At 46.4% G+C, this 24,674-nt stretch overlaps 1 long non-coding RNA gene across 1 annotated transcript; it reads left to right on the top strand.

Moving 5' to 3' along the window:
• Nucleotide 1: 1 nt before the first annotated feature.
• Nucleotides 2-10,920, top strand: LOC125612755. Its single transcript, XR_007343231.1, has 5 exons — nt 2-816; nt 1,543-1,635; nt 2,400-2,460; nt 5,228-5,355; nt 10,459-10,920. It is a non-coding gene; the product is annotated as an uncharacterized LOC125612755 (long non-coding RNA).
• The last annotated feature ends 13,754 nt before the right edge of the window (nt 10,921-24,674 follow it).

A 24,674-nucleotide genomic window follows, 5' to 3' on the forward strand; every position in this document is an offset into this window, starting at 1 on the left:
CCCTCCCTGCTCTGCTCGGACCTCTCGCCTCTTGCTCTCCCTATCCTACCCCCGTGTGGGTGGGGATCAAGTTGAAGGCAAGCCTGTCTCTCCCAGAAGGGGGTCACTCTGTGTCTAAGGGGGTGTTCTGCTGGCAGGACACTGGACAGGCCCTGGCCTGGGGGGCTTGTGTGTCTGGGAACTTCTTATTCGTAGATAGGCGTTGGCTGTGCAGGGGCCTGTGGGGTCTGCCCGTCCGGGAGCAGGTCTCACCATCCTCTCACCTGCGCGACAGCAGGTGCCTCCCTGTTCCCTGTGACAAAGGCTCTGCCCTGCTCGCTGGGTGGAGACAGGGTTTCTTGCGTGTTCTCTTTCAAGGCTCATGGTGGAAAGACCCTGTGCTCTGGGCTCGTAAGCAACGAGGATGAAATGCCACTCCCTCCCTCTGCCCCAGGAGCGCCTCGCCCAGCATCCATTGCCCGTGTTTCCTCGCCCGGCTGCTCTCCTCACCCCGTGTTCGGGCTGCTTCTATATCAGCACCCACTGGAGGATAAGTCAGCAGATTAGGGTTAATTTGGGATATGACACTTTTTAGTTTTGGTATTCTTAGACTATATTTTAGAACTACACAGGGCTGGGTTCTTATTGAATATTATCTTGTCATTATTGTCTGTTTTTCTCCCAGTCATTAGAATGATTTTATGGTTAAAGAAAAATCATGTGGATTCTGCCTGCACTTGGTGTTGGTGGCTTTGACTTGAGGAAGCACCTGGCAGTTAGAAGAGGCTGGGAGCCACACATCCTGGGCTGGAATCCCAAGTCTGCTACCTGAGGGAGGTGAGCTGGGCACCTGGGGTGTGAACTGGGCACTGAAGTGTGAGTGAAGTACTTGGGGTGTGAGCTGGGCACCCTGGGGTGTGAGCTGGGCATCCTGGGGTGTGAGCTGGGCGTCCTGGGATGGAATCTGGGCACCTGGGTATGAGCTGAGCACCTGGGGTGTAAGCTGGGCACTGGAGTGTGAGTGAAGTACCTGGGGTATAGGCTGGGAACCTGGGTGTGAACTGGACATTCTGGGGTGTGAGCTGGGCACCTGGGGTGTGAGCTGGGCATCTGGGAGTGAGCTGGGCATCCTGGAGTGTGAGCTGGGCATCCTGGGGTGTGAGCTGGGCATCCTGGGGTGTGAGCTGGGCACCTGGGGTGTGAGCTGGGCATCCTGGGGTGTGAGCTGGGCATCTGGGTGTGAGCTGGGCACCTGGGGTGTGAGCTGGGCATCTGGGTGTGAGCTGGACATCCTGGGGTGTGAGCTAGGCATCCTGGAGTGTGAGCTGGGCATCCTAGCATGTGAGCTGGGCAACCTGGAGTGTGAGCTGGGCATCTGGGTGTGAACTGCATACCTTCACATTTGCACAGGGATGGCACGGCTTCATGGCTGCATGCTTCATGTCTTGTTACAAACACTATGTATTTCTGTCTTTTCTGAGAAATCTGTCACCACCACCACCAGATGGCAAAGATGTTTTTCTAGGTTTCCTTATGGAAATTATTTTACCTCCTGTTTTTTAGGTCTATGAAACATGTCAGGATACTTTTAGTGTATCTCACTCTCTTCCATGTTGTCATCCAACGCCACCTGAGGGACTTAGGTCCCTTTTTCCAGTGAGTAGCAGTGGCCCCTTTGTCAAAAACCAGGGGAGGGCAGGCGCCTGGGTGCCTCTCTGGGCTCTGGGCTCTGGGCTCTGGTCTGTGTCCATCCTTATGTGGGATCCCACACTGTCCTGGTTACCATCCATCATGGGCGGTCCTGAGGACGCAGTGTCCTTGTGGTGGCCTGGGCGGCTGCATGGCCCAGCAGGGAACAGACCCTCCCCTGCCTGCACAGTGGCGTGGCCCGCGGCCTTCCCTGGGCTGCTCCCTGCCGTCCTCTGCACTTTCTCTGTGTGTTCCTGTGTCAGCCGGGGGTTTGTGTCTCTCAGTCTCAGGACAGGTTCACTACTGGGACACTGTGTTAGTCGTGCCCTCACTGTCACTTCAGCCTCTGTCCAGCCTGAGATTTTACCCCGTTGCTTGTCGGCTGTGGCCAGTCTGTTTTGTCCCCTTGGGCAGGTTTTCAATTTAACACAACTTTTCACAGAGCCAACGTCCCTTCATTTTTCCATGTTTGATTCCATTGATCTCCACTCTCATCCTTGTTTTCCCTCTCTCCACACATAGCTCTTCGTTCCTGCCAACCTCAGGTAGAAAGTTGTGTCATTAAATTTTAATCTTTCCTTGTTTTCTGATACTGACATTTAAAGCTCTGAGCTTTCTTTTAAGCACTTCCTTAGCTGCCTCCTCAAATTTTTAATTTTCATTTCATTCAAAATTTTTCTTCTCAACTGATTTGTAATTTCTTCTTTTGTTTGTGAATGATTTTTGTTTAGTGGCGACGTCTGGATGTAAAGATGCTTCAATGCTGCAGACGTCCAGCCTGGTTCTGCTGAGGTCAGTGTTTTCTCTATGATTTCTTTTTTTTTTTTTTAATATTTATTTATTTATTTTTTAGTTTTCTGCGGACACAACATCTTTGTTTGTATGTGGTGCTGAGGATTGAACCCGGGCCGCACGCATGCCAGGCGAGCGTGCTACCGCTTGAGCCACATCCCCAGCCCTTCTCTATGATTTCAACCTTTTGAAGTTGATAAAGACTTTTTTTTTTTGGTACCAGGGATTGAACCAGGGGTACTCAACCACTGAGTCACATCTCCAGCCCTTTTAATATTTTATTTAGAGACAAGGTCTTGCTGAGTTGTTTACGACCTCATTAAATTGCTGAGGTTGGCTTTGACCTTGAGATCCTCCTGCCTCAACCTCCCAAGCTGCTGGGATCACAGGTGTGCGCCACCACACCTGGCACTAAAGATGTGTTTTACTCTGAGGTCCTTCCACCTGCGTTACACATGGGGAAAACGTGTTCTGTACTCGCTGGGGTAAGCCTATATAAAAAGGATGTGTTTTAGTACCGATGTCAGATCCTCTATATATCATTTTTAGGTGGAAGCCTCCAGTTTTGATTGTGAATTCATTTCTCCTAGCTGTTCTCTCAGGTTTGGACAAGGGCATTTTGAGGTGTTGTTATAACTGTTTCTCCTGGTCTGTCAGCTCTGTCACCTTGTGCAACACCTCTGTGTCACTGGTAACACCACGTCCACCAGTACCTCCACAGTGACTGCAGCTTGTTGGGCTTCCTGGTTACGTGCTATGTCTCTCCCGTGCTGTCCCTCTCCTGTGCTTTCACTCCCAATCTCTTTGAGTCTTTGCATTTAAAGCTCAACTTTTATAAATATCAATTAGTTGGTTCCTGCTCCCCTCCCTCCAGAAAGCCGAGGTGTGCCTTTTGGTTGAAATGTTTAGTTCATTTACGTTCAGTACAGTGATGGACAGTTTATTTGGTCTGCCACCATGCCATTTTTCTGTCTCCTCTGTTTATCTCTCCTTTAAAAAAAATTGGCCGTATTTTGTGTGAATGAAGAACTTTTGAATTTCCATTGGAATCGTCTGCTGCTTCCCGAGCTGTATCTTGTTGCGTTGGTGGTAGGGGCAAGCTCTCAGATCAGAACATACATCTTTAACCGGCCGTGGTCCACCTGGAGTTGGCTCTGGACCACTGAGGTCAAATGTAGAAACCTGGCAAGACCCACCTGCATTCCCCGCTTCGTCGCGATGTCATGTAGGGTCCACCTGTGTATGTGATGACCCGTCCAGGGTGGTGATTCCTGCTCAGTCCTGTGTCCTTTAGAGAAGATAAGAAAGTCTCTGGGCCCTGTGCTCCTCCCTCCAGCAGGTCCTCACGTGAACCCGGGGACGGGGCTCTCAGCAATCTGAAGGGGTCTGAAGGGGTCCTCGTGTCACCTGCACTTGAGAAGCACAGTTTTGCTAACAACACACAATGCTCTTCTACCAGCCTGTGACAAAACAGCACCTTGGGTTTCTAGTGAGGTCGGCTGTCACCATGTCATTGTCTCCTTGTGTGTGACAAGCATTTCCTCTCTCAGCGTCACTGTTCTCCTGGTGCCACCTGCAGAGGCTTGTGCTTAGCTTCTTGGGGTGCACTGACATTTTGGGGTCTGTAGGTTAATATTCTCCACCGACTTTGGGACACTCCTGCCAATGTTTCTTCACATGGTGTTTTTCCTGCCCATTTCCTCCCTTTGCAAAGGGACTGTGGTGCTGTGTGTTAAGGACTGCTTGGCACCGTCTCTGAGGCACTCTTTTTCCTAGCATTCTTCAGGTTCATCAGGTTCATGAATTTCTTTTAATCTACTAGCAAGTTAACTACTTCTTTTTTTTTTTTTTTTGGAAACATCACCAACCAAGGTGCTGTTGAATCCTTATGGTGAATTTAAAAAAATTTAGTTATCATAGTTTTCTGTTCCAGAATTTCCATTTTTATAGTTTTGATTTCTCAGTTGAGATTTCCTATGCCTTCAGTTATTCAGGCCATTTATCCTTTTATTCTTTAATTTTATGTACAAGAATTGCTTTGAAATCCTTGTTTATTAAATCCAACATCTAGGTCACTTTTACTGACTTCTTTTTTTTCTGTGTGTTCGGCATACTTCCCTGATTATTTGCATGTATAAAACTTGGGTTTTAAATTGGATGTTACAGATGCCTTCGTGTGGAGATCTGGAGTTGGCTGTGTCCTCAGCATTTATTTTTGTTCTAACTCACAGTAAACTTGCTCAGCCTCAAATTACGAGGCTGGCTTTTTAATGTTCTGCAGCTGCTGAGAGCTCTGCTGTTTGGGGTATTCCCGCTGCTGTTGGGTAGTCTACTTTTGTAAATTACGCTTGCTAATATTTATATTTCATTGCAAACCAACCTGTCATAGCTCTTTATATATTTGGTACTTAACCTGTGACTGAATAATTTATCAATCCATCAAAGATCCAGGCTGAGATTATGTTCAGATTAGTAGCTCAGCTTCTTTGGGGTTTTCTATTTCCCGGGATTTTTCCCATCTTCCTGCAGCTCTGGCAATCTGGGGCTCTGTCTCTGGCCGTTCAGGCTCTTGAGGCCTTAACTTCTTGCTGTCTGCTGTCTGAGTTTGTCTGGGGAGTGTGCTCCCTAAGCAGAGGAGAACAGCCAGGCCTCACCTGTGCAGTGCTACTTTCCAAACAGAACACCACACACCAGTGCACAGCTTAACCTGCAAGCAACTATCCGGGTGTAGTTCATGCTCCGTGTTCTTGACCCGCTCCTTCTGCAGGACCCTGGCTCCCAGGATGTTCCCTGACAGTCCTGACTTCCGGCCCCCGGCACCATCAGGGAGAAAGGCCCTGGCCAGGTCTGCTGCTGTGAATGGTGCAGGAGGCTCACCAGGACCAGATGCCACAGGTAACATTCTCACACGGTTTGGCTGCATTCAAAAAAATAGTATGGATTCTCCCCTGGTGTTTGTCCATCGTGAGCAGATTTCTAAGTGTCTTTGAGTAGCTCCTTTTAAGGTGTTATGTAGGTTTTATCATTTTAATCATAAAGAGAGGCAAAATTATCCCAAATTGAAGTGTTTTATTAGCACTTTATTTTGTTGTGATGTTTGCCTTCTTAAAAAAATTTGTTTAAAGTAAAGGTCTCATTTTTTTTTCTTTTCATTTCATGATTTACTGCATTTGGTCACACTTTTGAAAGAATCTGTGTAATTGTGAGAGTGACTATATCGTTTTTCCTTATTTCACAGGAAGTTTTCTTACTTTGGACTCTGTATATTACAGAACTATTTTAACACTCCAGGTTTTCTTGTAAATCGGAAATGGATGAACAAGTGCATCAACTGAGTTATTAGTTTTTGTTTTCTTTTTTAAGTGGCTGTTATTTGTCTTTTATTTATTTATTTTTTTCATGTCACTTGCTTTATTGTGATATTCATATTATTGTGGAGATCTGGAGCCAAAACTACACTATCTCCAAACTATGCATGTATCATTAATAGCAGTCAACAAAGCTGTCCTAGTTGCACATAGAGACCTGAAAGAGTTGGTAGAGTGATAAATATTTGCACACACTAGAAACCACATAGTTATTCATTAAAAATCATAATTTAAAATTATGATTACAGTATGGGATGTAACCAGGGAATTGACCTAGAATGAGAGGATTAGATAGCCTTCCCTGAAGAAGGTAGAATTTCCCCCCACACACATTTTTTTATTGGTGTATTATATTTGTACATAGTGTTAGGATTTGTTGTTGTATATAAGTACATTCACATGATGTAACAATATAATTTCACCAATCTCTCCCATCCTCTCCTCCCTCCCCTCTCCTTTTCTTATTCTATTGATCTCCCTTTGCTTTTCTTTTTTTGTTTTTGTTTATTTATTTATTTTTATTATTGGTTGTCAAAACATTACAAAGCTCTTGACATATCATATTTTATACATTTGATTCAAGCAGATTATGAACTCCCATTTTTGCCCCGTATACATATTGCAGATTCAAATCGGTTTCACATCCACTTTTTTACATACTGCCATACTAGTGTATGTTGTATTCTGCTGCCCTTCCTATCCTCTACTATCCCCCCTCCCCTCCCCTCCCCTCCCCTCCCCTCCCATCTTCTCTCTCTGCCCCATCTACTGTAATTCATTTCTCTCTTGTTTTTTTTCCCCTTTCCCCTCACTTCCTCTTATATGTAATTTTGTAAAGGAAGGGTCTCCTTCCTTTACCATGCAATTTCCCCTTCTCTCTCTCTTTCCCTCCCCCCTCTCGTCCCTGTTTAATAGTGATCTTCTTCTCATGCTCTTCCTCCCTATTCTGTTCTTTTATTATTGTCTTCATTAGCAGATGAGAAACGAAACCCACCTGCCTTATTAAAAGCCTGAAGCCCTCTGCGTGGCAACTGGGTCTCTATGCTCCTGCTGCAGTGGGCAGTTCTCTGGCGGCCTTGAGACTGAAGCTGTCCTGAGCCTTGCGCCCCCTCCCTGTGCCTTGGCTTCGCATGCCTTTCTCTTCCATCCTGGCCTCTAAGTGGATTTGGTGAACTCTGTGCTGGGGAACGGAGCCCAGGTCCTCCGTGGCTTCAGTGTTCCCTGCCATCTTCACTTCCTGTTCCTGGTGCTCACAGGTGCGGGCCTCTGGGCTTTCGCCTGGTCCAGTGGTGCGCTTGCCTTTGGTCTGGTACTCTGCACAGCACTCTTCTCCCTCTGCACGCTGTGGGTGGGAGTGCTTCCTGCAAGGTAGTCTGGCCAGCTCTTATCTCAGCCTTTAGTCCACCAATGATGGGTGTTGCTATAGGCTGAGAAGGGGGCTCGGCCTCATCCCCCTGGCTTCCCACAATTAAAACACTAAGTCGTCTTTTCCTGCTTACGTGAAACCCCAGTGTCGCAGTGTAAGTAGTGGCGAGTACTTGATTTGTTTCTTAACCTTTTCCATTCCAGTGCTCTGTGCCCCTTTCCCTGCTCCACTTGTGTGCATATGAGACACTTGTGCCGTCTTCGTGACTGACCCGGTTGACAGGTCATTTCTATTTTATGGGTGACTTTATTACTATTTATTTTTTCTGTAATATTCTTACACATTATTTTTAAAATAATTTTCAAAAATTTTTGTCAAGTTGAACCATCTACTTGTGATTTCTATTGAAATGGTGCAGAATCGTAGAGGTAACAAGCAAGGGAAGTGTGACATGGTCCAGAGCGAGATGTCCCGTCTGGAAACACAAGAAGCCTTCTTTTTCCAATCATTTTCATGATTTTCATAATATGCAGTTACTTTTAGGCAGATTTTGCCCAGTTCAGAACATTTTAGTTCCTAGGAATCTTGTGTAAGTGCAAATAGACTCTTTGGGGCTCTTACATTTTATTTGGATGATATTGGCCTAGAGTAAAGTCACTAGGTTTACAATCATTAAAATTAGGAACATTAAATCAATTGCTTCTAATACATTTTATTTATTCTCTAAGGTAAAAATCACATCACCCACAAAAAAATCACAACAAAGCCAAGTGTGGTAGCACGTGCCATAATTCCAGGGACTCAGGAGGCTAAAGCATGAGGATCATGTAGTCCAGGAGTTCAAGGTCAAACTGGGGAACAGAATGAGACCACAACTCAAGAATCATTATGGTAGAAATTCTTTATATTTAAAAGGTTTGCATTGACTTCAGAAATAGTGAAAATGAGCCCCTCTGCTTTAATAGTGTGATTTATAATAAGTGTATATTTTGGTCTTTGTCTCTCCTCCTGCCACAGAAATGCCAAACTAAAGCCCCAGAGATTTCCTAAGCCAAAGGGGAACTGGCATCTTTAGTCCTAATATTTGGTCTTTGACTCTGATGTGTGACACAGAGCTCCCAAGCCCCTTGGAGCTTCCAAGGTTGCAGGAACATCTTTTGGTCGCATAAGGTGACCCCTCGGAAGCTCCTGGGTAGGGCCTGATCACCGGGAGACCAAGCCAGGATTAGAAAATAGGAAATCCCGGCTCCACTCCATCCTTTGGGCAGGGCTGAGGTTGAGTTAATGATGGATGATGTCTACATGGCGAAACCTCCATCAAAACCTGGGAGAGCTTCCAGGGTGAGGAGTGTGGGGAAGTGTTGGGGTGGTGCCCCCAGAGAGGCCATGGGTGCTGGGCGCCCCTTACCCACCCTGGGCTTATCTCTCCCTTCTGGCTGCCCATCAGCATTCTTCAGAATATCCCTTATAATAAGCCAACAATGCGCTTCCCCAAGTTCTGTGACTGAGCAGGAGGGAGCCGCAGTGAGCCCACCTGGCTTACAGCTGGGTGTTAGCCCTGGGTGGCAGTTCTAAGTGGGGAGACTGGCAGAAGTGGCCCTGGACCAAGGGTCTGCACTCTGCAGAGTCAGGATGGAGTCCAGTGGCAGAGCCAGCTGGAATCCACTATGGACGGCTTTGTGAAGAGTGCAGAGAGAGAGAGCTCTGCTTTCTCCTGCTGTATACAAAAGGAAGGGCAGGTAGTTTGAGATAACTCCATATTCATCTTATTTTAACACATTCTTAGCAATACTTTCCTATTATTGAATAAATAATCCTTAAAAATAAGGAATCAATGTTGAATCTGGCTAAATGACTTTTAAGCATTTATGGCAATAATCATATAATTTGTTTTTCTTGGACTTACTATGACAAGTAATACTAACAAGTTACTATATTTTTCTAGAATAAAACATTTTGGTCATTTCTTGTTATTTTAGATATTCTGATAGATTATAAAGAAATTTTATTGTGGAATACTCATTGAAATTTAAAAATATTTATTCTAAGCTAAAATTATTATCTAGTTTTATTTTTTGTGCTTTTAATTTTTTTTCTTTGCTATCAGGGTCATGTATAATGAAATGAACTGGGAAATTTTCCAAATTTCTATGTGATAAAATAATTTAAATAACAAAAGAATGATCTCTTTTTGAGATTTGAAATTACCTGCTCATAAAAATGCCTGGATTTGCCTTATCTTATGAAATTAGTTCATTTCATATTTTAAATTATTTTTTACTACAAGCTATATATGAATATACTTTCCTTATAGAAGTTTAAAAATATAGATAGAGCAAATTCTCTTCTGATTATCTCATGCTTCGTTTCCCATTTCTCAGCAGACACAAACAAGTTTTTTTTCTTTGTCTCTGAAAGCATACATAAGCACTTCAGAAATATGAAGCATTTTCTCTGCACATTATTTTTAATGAAATTGGATAATTCTGAATGTGTACTGTGAATCTTGCCTTCTCTTTAATAATAAAGCTTAGAAATCTTTCCTCGTGAGTGTATGTGACCTTCACTCTATCACTTGCTGCTTCATGCTTTATTATATGATGGAAATAAGCTTAGTTCACTTATTCTTTGGTGCTGTTTCCTTCAGGGTTATTGGTTCATTTATATTTTCTGGCATTTTCCTGAACAGGATGGAAACACTGGCCTCATCCCGACTTCCCTCTCCGTTCCCTCCCTCCCTCCTCCCTTGCTCGCTCACCTGACAGCCATGGATGGTTGTAGCGGGCCATGCACTTTCTGAGGGACTTCGCAACATCTTTGAGATCAGCCCAGGCCCCGACCTCATGCTGCTCACAGCAGAGACTTGATCAGGTCTAGGTGTGGAGCATCTACCCAGACCGTGAGCAGGAGGAGATCTAGTCCTGATTCAGGGTGTTTTCTTATGACTCTCCACCTTTGCAAATGTGGTGCCCCTCTGATCAGCTCTGTCTTCATTTCCAGTGTTTTGTAAATCTGTGTCCTCTTCTGTGCTGGACTTGGAGCCTTCCTTTTTACTAATTCACTTATCTTTCTTCATTATCAGGGTTTTTTTGCCATGATTAAAATCCCACAAACAAAATTTCTGAATTCTGCTACTTTAAGTGGGTTTATCTCTTCATTTCTCTCTTTAACTGTGTTGCTTTCTCTTTGCAATTTTATTTTGCTGTTCTTTTTCTCTTTTATCAGTTGCCCTGTACATTTACTTTTTCTTTTTATCTTTTAAAGGGTCCAAGTGTCAGGGTTTGGCACGGATGATGACAGTCCACCATCAAGGGCAGATGTGTTCATGTGTTACCAAGCCTTCTTCACACTCACCTTCCTCCACTGTGCTTAGGAATTTAAGGAACTCGTGGGCACCATGGTGGGCTTTCTCCATGTTGGTCTCTGGACAAGGAAGTAGAGTGTAGCCCAAGGCAGCAGCAAGGTCACAGCCCGGGGAGGTGGGCTGCTCATCCATCCTGGGATGCAGGCAGGCTGAGCCAAGGTGGCTCAAGTACCTCAGCAAGGGAGGTGCAGGAAAGGGAGTGGAGAGGTCACAGCCCACTCTTGCTCTGCCAAACTGTTTTTGTGGGTTGGGGAGTTTAGAGCAGCTTTCTGGGAGGCTCCCGCTGCAGATCTTCCTGCTTCAGGTTCAGATAGGCATCTGTTCCTAAGTTTCCCATGTACTCTTGGTGTTTTTATGACATTAATAAAAGCATTATTTATCACGTGCTTCCTACATGCAGGGCAATGTGCTGAGGACCGCATCACCTCCTTCAATCCTCAGCAAGCAGCTCTGTATTTTGCCTGTGAAAGTGAGGCTTTGAGGGTGAACTTGGCTGAACTCATGGCGTTGGTGACTGGTGAGCTTGTGCTTGAACTCCAGGGACTGCCATTCCAAAGCCTGCACTGCCCACCATTTAGTTTTAAGAGGGCATAGACATTTTATTTTGTTTTATATTTTACTTTTATTTCTCTCTTTATCCCTTTCTCTGTAGTCTAGGGAGAAATTCTCCAGCTGGTCATCTAATTGGCTGATGAAATTTTTCCTGGGTTCATTTCTGTTCTCTCTCTCCATTGTCCTTTTCAATCTAGCAATCCTGTTTTTCAAATGAAAGCAATATTCCTGATCGCAGATGCACTGTCATCTGAAATTTTCTTTAAAAATCTCAAAATAGGGAATTTAAGATTTTTCTTTGGGTATTGGCATAAGTCGGATTCATCGGAGAACGTTTCTGACTGTGCAGATTATTGCTTTTCTCTTAGTTACTAAATCATTGTGCACGTTGGGAGACTTTCTCTGCTAATTCATCTCTGTGGAGAGCTGCAGACAGTGGCTGCTCATTATTGGATTTGAGATGGGTTCTGTCCTAGATTTTGTGGGTTGTGTTTCAAGTCTTTCAGGATGAGGAAATGGTTGGCTTTGCTCTGACTTTATTTTGCCAAGCCCGGCCAACTGTTAAGGGGAAATCAGGATGCGATGCTAACAGGACAGGCAGGGAGTGGACAGTGGGCAGGCAGGGAGGTTCCTCACTGTGCAGAGGATTCCTGCTGCTTGTGGCTTCTTGTCTTGGATCTGTCTTGCCTCAGCCACCAGCTCTCCCCATATGTCACCGACCGCAGGATGTCTCAAGACGCATCAGCACTCTGTGCCGACCTGGATGCGCTTTCTCCCTTCCTGCTGGCCCACGCCCCCTCCCTGGCAGCCTGCATTCCAGATACTGCCTCTGCCCAGCTTCTGACACAGAAACGCTCCATGATCCCACAGAGGCCTGAGCCCTGGGCCAGATGCATTTCCTTTCAGGGTGGCAGGGTCTGCATGTGGCAGCTTTCTGCAGTCTGCCCCTCAGCCTTCACCCTCCTGCTCTGGACTATGGCTAGGAGACCCTCCCAAAGGTCCCCACAGCCATGATGTTGCCTCTAGGATTTATCCCACAATGTATCTCTCTGGAACAATCCATGGAAACAGATTAGAGATATTGAGAATATAGAAAGAAAATCCAGAAATGAAACTAAATAGTGAAAGATGCATAAAGGCTTTCGGAACACCACTGGTAGCTCAGGACTTCCAATTCTCCAAAGTGGTAAGATACACACACTGACATTTTAATCAAAAATTGTTTTGACCACAAGACCTTATTGTGGAGTTGTCCTTGGTCAGAGGGCATCCTCCTCCCCACCACCTTGGTGACTCATTCTCATTCCCCTCAGCACAGAGCTCACATGCTGCTCCTTCCAGAAGGGTCTCTGGCCTCCCAGGGAGGGGCAGGTGCTCTTGTGTGTGCACAAGCGGCTTGTGATGTGCTCTTAGAGCTCCATGCAGAGTGGCCGTGCTTCACCCTGGTGTCCATAAAGAGTGCAGCATCCCCAGCATGGGCTAAGTGGGTGATGCTAAGCATAACACACCACCCAACTCCCACTGTGGCTTGAAAGTGAGTCACATCGTCACACAGTCATGGTTTGGCTGCAAGAGCAGACACCACCACACATTCTGCTAAATATTTAAAGAAAAAGTGTAGCAATGCACACATACTGTGGGAGCCCAGGGGTGAGTGGATGACTCCCAGGTCATGGTAAGCCTAGCACAGCTCTAAAGTCAAACAGAAGATCATGGAAATAAAAAAATATAGCCTGATATGTGAATTAAGGCATTTCAACAATAGAGTAGCATCACACGCTCATGTATGTGTACACACACACACACAACTGCGCACACACATCTTACATTCCCTTAAATATATATCTATAAACACGCCCAGATACATACTTAAACACACGACATATATCCACGCCTGCAGGCCCACATCAAACACACCACCTACATACCCATTGATGCAGGCCTACACATACCTGTCATGGCTAAGAGGGGTGTATCCTAGCAGTGCAAAATTGATAATTGCTTGTAAATTACTCAGTGTTATTCACCACATATAAAGAAAATTGGAGAAATTGAATGTATTGTCTCCACTGGTGCAAAGAAAGCATCTGACGAAATCAACTCTGAGGATACAAACTCTCAGCAAATTCAGAATAGAGAGGAACTTGCTCGGCCTGATGGAAAGCACCTGCAGAAAGAACCACAGCTGCTTCACACTTACATTTGTTACGGGAAGCGTGTAAGTTAGGCTCAGGGAGTGAAGGACAGCACAGTGGGGACACAGACCGGGACGAGCAGACTGTTAATACTCACAGATCACAGAGAGGATGTGGCCATCAGGACGTGTGTGCCCAAGCAGAAGGAGGGGGGCCTGTCGGCTGGAGGACTTTGGGTAGGGTGCTACCTAGTGGGTTTCCCAAAACAGGGTTTGATTGATTCGTGTGAGAGAGTGCAAAGCTAAGCACAGGGATTTGAAAGTCACATCGTTGGGTTCACCAGACTAAACAGAAGAAAGGGGTCCAGCAGCTCAAGGCACAGACATTTGTCTACCTAGGAGAAAGGTGAGAACTGAGTTGAGACCATCTCAGAACGTGGTTGTCAAGGGGGATGAGGCAACCCTGATGGGAATAGAGTCGCGAAAACCTAATGGTGAAAGTTAACATTTTCCCAAAGATCAGGAACACAAGAAGGATGTCTGCCCTAGTCTGTCTACTCAACCTAGCCAGAGCAATAAGGCAAGAAAAGTAGGTATGGCATCATAAAGACGAGTGGGATGAAGAGGTAAGGATGAGTAGATGTGAGGATAGACCAGGAATGTGAGGAGATGAAGACCAGGAGGTGAGAAGTGACAAGGAAAAGCACATATTTAGTAATCAAGAAAGGAAAGTAAGTATTCATGAAGATGATACCATCATCTACATAAATAATCCCAAGAAAATTAAAATTAACCAGAAATATCATACACCAATTTCAAAATTTCTGTACTAGTTTGTTCAAAACAATAAAGATAAAATTTCCAAACATAGAGAGCTGGTGTTTTAATCAGCTTTTTTTGCTGCTATGACTAAAAGACCTGAAAAGAACAATTTTAAGGAGGAAAAGTTTATTTGGGGGCTCCCAGTTTCAGAGGTCTCAGTTCATAGATGGACAACTCCATTTCTTGGGACACAAGGTGAGGAAGGACATCATGGCAGGAGGGTGTGGTCGAGGAAAGCACAGAACCCAGCATGCAGAAAGAAGGTAAGCGCACTGGAGGACATGGCCTTCTGACCCCGCCAACCGCAGGCCCAGGAGGCCCTACACGCCTGGCTTTGCCCACTCCCGTCATAATGAGGCCAAAGCAAAATTTGTAAGGACAACAACTGAGAATTTTCCAAAATATTGTGGCATGAATTTACAAACTTCAAACATGACACATAAATAGATATGCCTTGATACGTTTTTAGGAGACTTGAGAGAGAATCTCCTAAAGGCCCATGAAAAGCAGCCAGCCTCTCAAACAACTGACAAAAAAACAAAAGAAAGGGGCTGGAAACTCGGAGGGGAACAGCCACCGCCCAGCATAATTGTCTTCCAGGTGAGGTGGCACAGGCTTCGCACTCGGAAGGATATCTAACATGATTGCAGTGTTGGAGGCTCCTGGGGCAGGGGGCGCAGGGCACGATGGGTACAGTGGCCGAGCTCACTGTGCTATGGGCTGTGGCGGTAGTGGTTGGAACAAGATGGTAGCTCTCAGTGGGACTCTGGGAGGGGGCTGTCCTCACCTCCTGTGGTCCGCGAGGTCCTAGGCCTCTGCCCTTTATTCTGCACCTCCAGGAGGCCCTGCAAGGCAGAGGCCCTGGAATGTCCAGATATTAAGCTCAAGTAAATGAGGCAGGGTGTTTCTAGCATAAAGATTGACCTATGGACAATGCTACAGAATAGGGAGCCCAAAAATGTTTACCCTGTGCTGCGGCTTGATGTGCAACCAAGTCATCCTTCAGCGTGGGCCCTGAGAAGGGAGGCGGGTTCTGCCTTCAAAAAACGAGCTGTCGTGCCCAATGGGAAGCAGAGGAGACAGGATGGAGTGGCTGATAAACTTGACTCGCTTGACCTCATTAAGGACCTGGGAAATACAGATCGAAATCACATGGGACACCAATGCCCAGGGGCAGGGCTTTAAAAGATGGAACACGCCTGTGTTGGAGTGGACGCCAAGCTGCAGGAACTCTGTGGGAAGTGAGCGCATGCGTGGGTGGGACCTGCGCCTCCATGATCCCACAGCTCCGCCTATAGGTGTGTTCTCAGCGACAGCCCGCATACACCTGCTCTTGGAAACACAGGTAGGAATGCCCAGCACGTCCTCATTCGAAATAGCTACAGCCTGGAAACGTGGATGTAGAGTGGGTCAGTACACCAAGGAACCACAGCCTGGACTCGACGTGTGTGCATCTCACAGCATAAAGTCCTGTGAGAAGCCAGACACAAAAGCTCACGTGGAGGACAGGTGTGCTCACACGAGTGAAAGATGAACGTGCCCCTGAGCTTCCATGCCCGGTGGTGAGCGTGCTCTTGGTGGCTTGGTGCTGCAGACAAGGCAAGCACCCATGACCTGGAGAGCCAGCATAGATGCACAGTATTAGAGCAGAGGTCGTAGGGTTGATGGAGAGGCCAGCCCTGCCTTTGTGGGTGCTGGCCATGGTGCTGACTAGATGCTGGCATAGGCTTGCTTTACCATGATTCTTTGAGTCGAGCTGTGTTAAAGTACATTTTAAAAAGTAATGAAGTAGTTAACAATAAAACACAGGCAGGTGAATAACTGATCAGGACATTTCACAGGAAATTCCTGCTAAGACCTTCACGCAGAACCTGTTGGAGTCACTGAGTGGAGTTTGGGGCCACACTGAATGGGATGCATCAAAGCCACTGTCCTGGGAACTGAACGTGAGAAGAAGTCCCCAAGAGCAGCCCACCCCAGGCCAGGCCACTGTCCACTGTCACCTTGTAAAGGAGCCTACTTATGTGCCAGGCTGGAAGTGACTGGGTCAGGTCACACCAATTGCAGCTCTTGAATTGGATCTGAAGAGCCCTGGGCCATGGCTCCTCTTGGCCTACATCTCCATCTGCCAGCTCTTGCATGGTTCCAGCCCCTCCTGTCCCTCTGGCCACCTCCCTTCTTCCTCCATTATTGATAGAAAAGGGAAAATGTACTTTGGATACAAAGTTGTTCACTGCTTTAAGTATAAAATCAAGCCCAAAATCTGAACTAACAAGCAGCACATGTGGGCTGTAATTAGTGAAACGTGGGCTCCCTGGGGTGTGGGCTGTCCATGTGGGGGCCAGCATGCGCTCCCCACAAACTTCCCTGCCTTGGGAAGACCTTTGGACAACCTGGACTGGCCATAGAGCCATTTTAGAATAAGTGCAATTTTCATGGGTAATTTTATTTCAAAAAGGAAGCATTTTTCTAGCATGGATCCAAATGCAGAAAGCCGTAGTAAGTTGGGCCTAATGACAAGAAATGTGAATAAAATATATAAATGTTTAATTTGGGCTCAGATGAGCCAGATGCAAATTTCCTGTGTCCCCAGGCAGTGCAAATACTGATCGCTTATACGATTGCTTTGAATAAGGGTCAATTTTTGGTTTAAGGAAACATAGCTGAACTGTTAAATATTTATGGAACACAGTCGCTGCAGCAGAGGCGAGGGCTGCTCGGAGCAGCTGGCTGCTGAGTCACCGCCGTGGCTTCCACGCTGCACACCCCTTCCTCAGGGTCTCTCTTCTGGCCACTGGAGGGTCGAGGGCTGGACACTGTCATTTATTATCTCGGGACAAATAGCACCAAATGTGGATTTTCCAGGAATAATGGAGGCTGAACTAAAGGCTCTTGAAAACCAAGCTTTTGAGTGTACATAGTGCCAATGGCTTCAATTTGTTTGTACAAACTTAGGCTGTGGCCCGTCTTTCCTTTGGCTACAAAGGGGAGATAATGACATTCTCTGCTGGTTCGCTCATTAAAACACCATAAATCTGGTAACGGAGAAGAGGTGTCAACCACGGGCTGTAAAAGTATTAGGAGGTCTGTCTGCTTGCAGACTGTGAACCAAAGGACAACTCTGCAGTTCTGTGCAGCAGACAAGAGAGTTTGTCTCCCCTTCCTGATGGATTGGGGGAGTCATTTATGTCAGTCTGAAATGTGCATAAGGGGGTCTGATAGTGTATACTTATGTCAGTGTACACAGCATGCACACATATGTGTCCTTCCAATTATATATGCATAATCATCTCTCTGAATAGGTATGTTATAGCCATAAGTACAAGGCATGCATTTCAACACATTGTTACACATACACATGTGTACATCTGATTCTACAGGGATGAAGGCGTGTGTGTGTACACACCTGCACACACACATATGCACCTTTGACTTGGGGCAATAGGGACAGGTGGGGAGATCACCCTACACAGTGATGCCCAGTGGCACCTGCTGTGGAGCGCCCCTATCTTCAGGAGAGCTCAAATCCAAGCCCCACGTAGACTTGCTCAGAATGTGCTCTCCTGGTCCCTGGTGTCCCTTGGCCCTCTGAGCAATCCGTCCTCCTGAGCTGCAGGCACCCCTGCTTTTCTTGCTGGGGCTGACAGTTGTGAGGACAGTGTTCATGATACTTGTTCTTCCTAAAGCAGGACTTTCCTCTCAAATTCAGTGACCTGTTGGGTGAAGACCCACCATTTTTCAAGAGCAGTGCTGCGTGTCCATGGTGTGCAGTGGGTGCTACACGTCTGCCCTTCCAGGAAGACTATGAGGGGCAGCACTGCATGGGCCCCCCAGAGGAGGTTCCTAGCCTGCTGGGTGGGTTTAGACCTCACTGTACCCAGCCTGTGAGGGCCTCGGGCTTTATGTCCTGGGCATCACACTCGTGCCGATCCTCTCTGCCCTTTCTACAGAGGTTGGTGAGACCTGGTCTGAGGTGGCCATGGTGACGCTCTGCCCTGGTGAACATTGACAGCAAGCTGCTCAAGGCCCAGGCTGCCCTGAAGCTCTCGACACAGCCGGGCCTTCTCACGAGTAGCTCGGGATCATGCTTGCCTTGGCATGTGCTTTTAGCCTTACAGGAATGTCCCCAGTAAGAGACACAGTTGACTAACCTGCTCCAACTGTGTCCATGCAAGGCTACTCCAAAGAGCCTTTGTCACTCCACAATTTTAGGTGTGGTTGGCCCAAGTTCTGGCATGCTTGGTGACCTGGGAATCGGGGTGTTCCTGAGGCCCACCATGAGATTGCAGCTCCATCCTTCCTTAGTTCTCAGTGCTCATGGGCCCAGGATGGTACACATGGCTGTTCCTGGGCCACAGATGGGCTCTGTGTCATGGTGAAGGTCCCCTAACTCTCACTGTGCCCCATCTATATTCTTGGTGCACGTGGTCTGGATGCCTCAGTGCAAGTCTGCCCAGGACTCTTCAATAGAACACTAGGCCAGCGTCCTCAGGGGGCCTGGCCTACTGTCCTAGCTCAGGAGCAGCAGGCAGGAAAGGAGCCCCTACCCAGAATGAGCACGTGAGCTTTAGCACCTAAGGGAGGGAAGCATCTGGTTTGGATGGTGGGTCAGGAATGTCACCGCTATTGCAACTGCTCAAGAGCTGTGTGTCTGTCTGCCCAGACACACTCTCCACAGGTGTGGGGACGAAGTGGGTCTTTCTGTTGCCACATGACTGGGGACACTGCTTTTAGAGATGGAGGGTGGGGGTGGGGGGAAGTGCTCTACAGTGCAGCAGGTCAGTCGCATAGGACGTGGAGGCTTTTACCCCTGAGAGCTGGGGCTGCTCCACTGGGACCCTGACCTCTGCGTCCCTCCCGTCGAGTGTGCTCATTGTGAAACCTGGGCTCTGAGCATCGGAAACCACCCATGATGCTAGGCCTCGTTTGGTTCTGCCCTCCTTTCATCCTCCTCCCTCCATGTTCTTTCCAGAAGGTTCAGGTTTTCTCTGCACAGCTGTAAAAGGATCTGTTTCCCTGGGGTGCAGGCTGGCCTTTCAAGTGTGTTGCGGTTCCTGAGTCCCTGCACCTCTCCTCTGCTCCAAGGCCATGCAGATCGATGCCCCAGCACACAGGTGGCCTCTCCCCAGAGTGCTCCACCCCTTTGCCTGACTGCACATGAAAAGTCTGGGTTTTCAGCAGGACCCAGGATCAAAGCTGACTTCCTTCAGGGACACCATGCTCAGCTGGAGGTTGGCAGTATCAAAGAGCTGTATTTATAAGTCCTGCAGCAACTGGCAAAGTTAGTCTGTGTTAAAAAGAGTCAGAAAGAGGGGAGGTGCTGCCGAGTGCTGAGTGACCACGGGTCTGCTTGTGACACGTGCTAAGTGCTCTCAGGAGCCTGTGGAGGCAGAAGGTGGAGCCAGATGCGCAGATATACCAAGAGCCAGTGGGGACACCTGCAATGTCCAAGCCTCCCTCGAGAGCTTGGAGAAGCACGCTCCATGCTCATCATGAACAGTTTTAGAAATCATGGTGAATTTCAAAGCTGGGATCAATCTTAGGTGATAGCCACATCATAATGCTGCCCAGGGGGTCCTCATGTGAACTCCTGGTCAGGTCCCTCTCCAGGGAGGCCACGTCATAAGTGCCCAAGCCCCCACCTGATACCAGCTCTGTGGAGATCAGGTGCTGCCCATCTGGGGAAGGTACTGAATCAATGGAAGACAGGAGTGTGTCAGGCCCACAGGCACACTGTGTCCCAGAGCCTGGAAGCCAAATGTGACTCCCTTTGGTGAGTTTAGTCACTGGGACTTGATTTCAGTGACCTACATGTTTTTAATGCTTTGTTTTGAGATAACTTCAAATTTTAAAAAGTTTTGCAGAAAAGTACAGAGTGTTCCTGTCTACTCTTTCCCCAGATTCACCAATTTTTACTATTTTGCCTTGTTAATTTTATTGCCAACTCTACTTATTTTATTAAGAATCTATAAGTCTCTTCTAATGTAAATTCCTGATATGATGTTAACAGATTATTTTTATTATCCAATCTATTTTTATTAGGTGGGCTAAATTGCTTTAATATTACAATTGACTATGATGCTCATATTGTTTCATCTCTGATCATTAAGAGCCTGTTATATTGTAGACCTAGAATGTCCCCAAATGCTCATGTGTTGAAGCCTTGGTCCCCAGTACAGCAGGGTTCAGAGATGGGGGTTTTTGGTAAAGAGATTTAATCACAAAAGCTCTGACCTCATCAGGAGATTAATCCATTGCATGTTCATGATTTTCTGGTTTTATTGGGAGGAGGTGGAGACTGTAGGAGGTGGGGCCTGATTGGAGGAAGTAGGGTATTGGAGTGTGCTGTTGGGGACCCTATGTTGTCCCCAGCCCCTTCCCCTCTCTCTCTGCTTCTGGCTTCCATGAGCTGAGCAGCTCTCGTCTTCGACACCCCTCTGCCAAGGTGCTCTGCCTCACCTTAGGCCCAAAACAATGGAGTTAGCCTACCATGACTGAAACCTCTGAAACTATGATTTTTCTCAGGTATTGTAGCCATGGGAAGATAACTGATAGAGTCCCTTGAACCTCCTTCCTCTGCACTTTGGCATGCTCCCCGTTTTTTTAGTCATACCATTTTTATTTTCTTGCACAAAAAATATGTTGCAGTCTCAACGTGTATTTTCCCTGACTCGGCCAGGACTCAGTCACTGTCTGTGTCACTTACTGTTTTAGTGGGGTGCAGTGTTTAAAAGCCAAGGTCTGTGTACTACATCTCTCATTAATAACACAGTGCCTTTGGTTCCAGTTCTCTCAGCAAACCAAACAAGGAAGCATGCACAGTTGTGTGTCTGTCTGCCTTTCTGCTTTTGTCCATGTGTGTATCTAAAGCCATGAGTTCATGCCCGTAACTCCAATTCCATCCAACATGACGATGCCTAACACCCAGCACCATCATGGCACCTAGGATGCTGCCCAGCACCACCAACACAGAAGGTGCTTTCAGACTTGCTGCCCTGCCTTGCTCCACCGTGAAAGCCACCTCCTGGGGACTGCTGCACCCATTCAGGAGCTTCCCACCCTCAGTAACTGGAAAGTGAAGCAAGGTGTGTGAAACAACCACATCTAACCTGAACAATAGTCAGCACAGGACAAAACACTGCCTGGACGGATGGGGACGCACTAGGCTAGCGCAAGGTGACATAGCTCATGGCCATTCTGATGAGTTGAGAAGACAGACCATAGCTTTGAGGGGCCGAGGCAACTAGGACTTGCAATGCAGACTATTGGAGAGTCCAGAGATCTACCGGGGGCCACTCAAACCTGTGACTCAATATCATATTGTTACATTAATCTGTGAGTGTGGGTGAATCGCCACAGGGTTGAAAAAGAACCACTGGAAAACAAGGGCAGATATCCCCAGAGCTCACATAGCATTGTAGATCTTAGGTTCTCACCAGTATGACTGCCAAGACTAGCAGAACATGGGGTACTGTGAAGAGCCCTCAGAAGCATGCAGCCGTAGAAGTAAGAATAAGCCTTCCCCAGATGAAAGTGAGTTCTGGACCCTCTGCAAAAATGCCTCCAAGCATACTTCAAAAGAACCAGCCAGACTGCCAGTAAGTCGACACAGCACCCAAAGACTCATTCCTAATGCCCGGCATCTAGCTAAAGTACCAGTGACACAAATAGGCATGAAAACAAAACCCTCCAGGAGGATCAAACTCAGATAATCATGTCCACAAGTGACAGAGATTATGGGATTGTGGGTATAAACTTTGAAACAGTCCCCCCCTCAACACACTAAAAGAATAGTGAATCTGAAAATGTGGTCGGCCCTCTGTATCCACAGGTACATCCATGGATTCAATCAACTGTGAATCAAAAATATTTCTTAAAAAATGCATGAGTACTGAGCATGTACATTTTTCTTGTCATTATTTTCTGAAAAATTCAGCATGACAACTATTTGCACAGCATTTGCATTGTGTTAGACATTACAAGTAATCTAGAGATAGTTTAAAGTGTATGGGAGGATATGGGTAGGTTATATGCTGATGCTATGATATTTTATTCAGGGAACTTGAGCAACCACAGATTTTAATATCTGTGGGGAGTCCTGGAACCAATTCCCTGAAGATACTGAGGGATGCCTCTGTAACAACAGAAGTCAAACAAAATTAATCACAGAGGGAAAAATAAACAGAGTATCAAACCCATGAAAGAATATCAGCTGGTCTAAAGTAAGTGCAATCATTCTATGCAGACAAGAGGGAAGGGTTTCAGAAAAATCATGTGAAGAAATGATAGCAGAACTTTTTTTTTGAAGTTTGATGAAAATTATAACTTACAGATTCAAGAGATCAACACATCTTTAGTAGAAAAAATAATAATAAATAAAACTATGCCAGGTCACGTATTAATCAAAATGGTAGAAAGAAGAGTGTAACAAGCATTTTATATAAGAGGAGAATAGAAGCCCATCACATAATTGCACGAGAGGAAAAAAGATGAGAGATTGACAGCTCACCTTGCCTCAGAAACCCTGTGAGCTAGAGGAAAGTGGAAGGCCCTATAAAACACACAAGGGAAATATCTCCACAGACAACGTACCCAAGGAAAACATCTTTCAAATGAGGGGTCCTCTGTTTCTGAGTATGAGGGAGTAGGGCCCCAGAAGTAGCATCCTTTCCAGGAAACCACTATAATTTTGGTGCCCATCACAGAAAGCTCTATCCATGGAAGGAGATTGCTCTGTGGGGGGTGGGCAGCGTTGCTAAAGGAGCAAAGGTTGGTTATGCAAGCAAGTCCCCATCCCCCCACCCCCTAGGATCATCCTGGACCCTATATAGCCATGAATCATGCACAGGGCAGTGCATCTCCCTTGGATAAACTGTAAACTCACTGACCCAGGGGACCAGAGAAGTCAAGCTGAGATGCAGCACATGCTTCAGAGAGTGCAGGAATTTTGGAGGAAGGGTCAGAAAGGGGTCTCCTATACCTCTGACTGAAACAAAATACACATGTTCAACTAACTATATAAGCTCAGTTTGAAGCAACGTAGCTGAATCGACCCATCTCCGAAGAAAGAGTTTAAAGTTCAAAACCAGCAAGGAAATTACCTGGTAAGATAAAAAAAAAAAAATGGGTGGGGGGTAGGAATTAACAGAATCCAGAAAGTCAACATTTTATACTCATAATTTCCAAAATACAGTCCAAAATTTTATCACATGGAAAACAAACAAACAAAAAAATGGAATGCATTCTCAAGAAAGAGGAAAAGACAAGAAACTTAGCTAGAACCCAGCATGCACAAAATGTTAAAACTGTATTTTAGAGTGTATCTTGAGTATTCTCAATAGTAAAGCAGATACATTTAACCTTCATTTATCCTTTCTCTGATTTTCTATGTGTGGATCTGATTTTCTGTTTGTGGATCTGCTTTTCTGGGTGTGGATCTGATTTTCTGGTCTATATCATCGTCTTTCTCTTTGAAGAACTTCTTTGAATATTTCCTGCAAAGCAGGCCACTGGTTGTGAATCCCTGGGTTGTTACTTGTCTGGTGAGTCCATTTCTTCGTCCCTTTGGGAGGCTGGTCTCAGTGGATCCAGCCGTCCATGCTGAGGTTCTGCTTGTTTGCACTGGACAGTCCCTCTGTGCCCTCCTTGCTCACGTGGGGTAGGAGGAGAGGTAGGTGTGTTCTTGTCCTTGTTCCTCTGGAGGGAAGGTTCTCCTGCTGACGTCTTCCTAGACTTCTTCTGTATGTGTGATTCTCTGGAGTTTGAATGTAATGCAGCAAAGTATACTTTTTGACATTTATCTTGACTGATATTCCTGAGCTTCCTGGATCTGTGGTTGGTGTCTGTTACTATTTTAGAAAATTATCAGTTCTTCTTATTTAAATATTTCTCTTGTTTTTTTCTTCCCGTCTCATACTCTCAAGCTACAGACATTCCACATTTTGTTGTTATTCCATGGTTTCTGGCCATTTTAGTCCATCTTTTTCACTGTGTCTTTTCTTTGTCTTTCAGCTTGGAAAGGTTCTACTGATGCAGTGGAGCTTCCCTCGGCTCTGCCCAGGCCGTGGATGGCCCCTCAAAGTCTTCTTCTGTGTGATCTGTTGCTTTCGAGTTCCAGAATGTCCTTTAGGTCCTTCCCACCGCTCTGCTACCATGGTTCATCTGCTCTCGTTCACGTTGCGTTCCCCCTTAAAGCCCTGACTGTACCACTCACAGTTCTTAAGTTCCCTGCCTTCTCATTCACATCTCAGCCATATTGGAGTCTGACTCGGACGTTTGGTTTGTCTCTTTGGCCTGTGCTTTTGGCCCGTTAGTAAGCCTTGCCATTTTCTGGCTGAAACTCAGAGAGCCCTGGTGAAGGGAACTGGGGAGAGAAGCCTGCAGCGTGAGGTCCTGTTCATCTGGCCAGAGTCAGGTTGCTTGCTGTCTGCTGCAGCCGTTCAGCGTCAGAGGCTGAAGTGTCCTCTGGTGTTCTTGCCCTCGCCAGCCCCATGTCTTTGGGTTTCCCTAAGATTTCCTAAACGGGTCTCAGTCCTGCAGTGCTGTTAGCCGGTATCCCGGTGTCCCGCAGGAGCCCACTGAAGTGGTAGTGAAGCTCAGATCCTGCAG

Source organism: Marmota marmota, unplaced genomic scaffold (assembly GCF_001458135.2).
Source record: "Marmota marmota marmota unplaced genomic scaffold, marMar, whole genome shotgun sequence".
Classification (NCBI taxonomy): domain Eukaryota; kingdom Metazoa; phylum Chordata; class Mammalia; order Rodentia; family Sciuridae; genus Marmota; species Marmota marmota.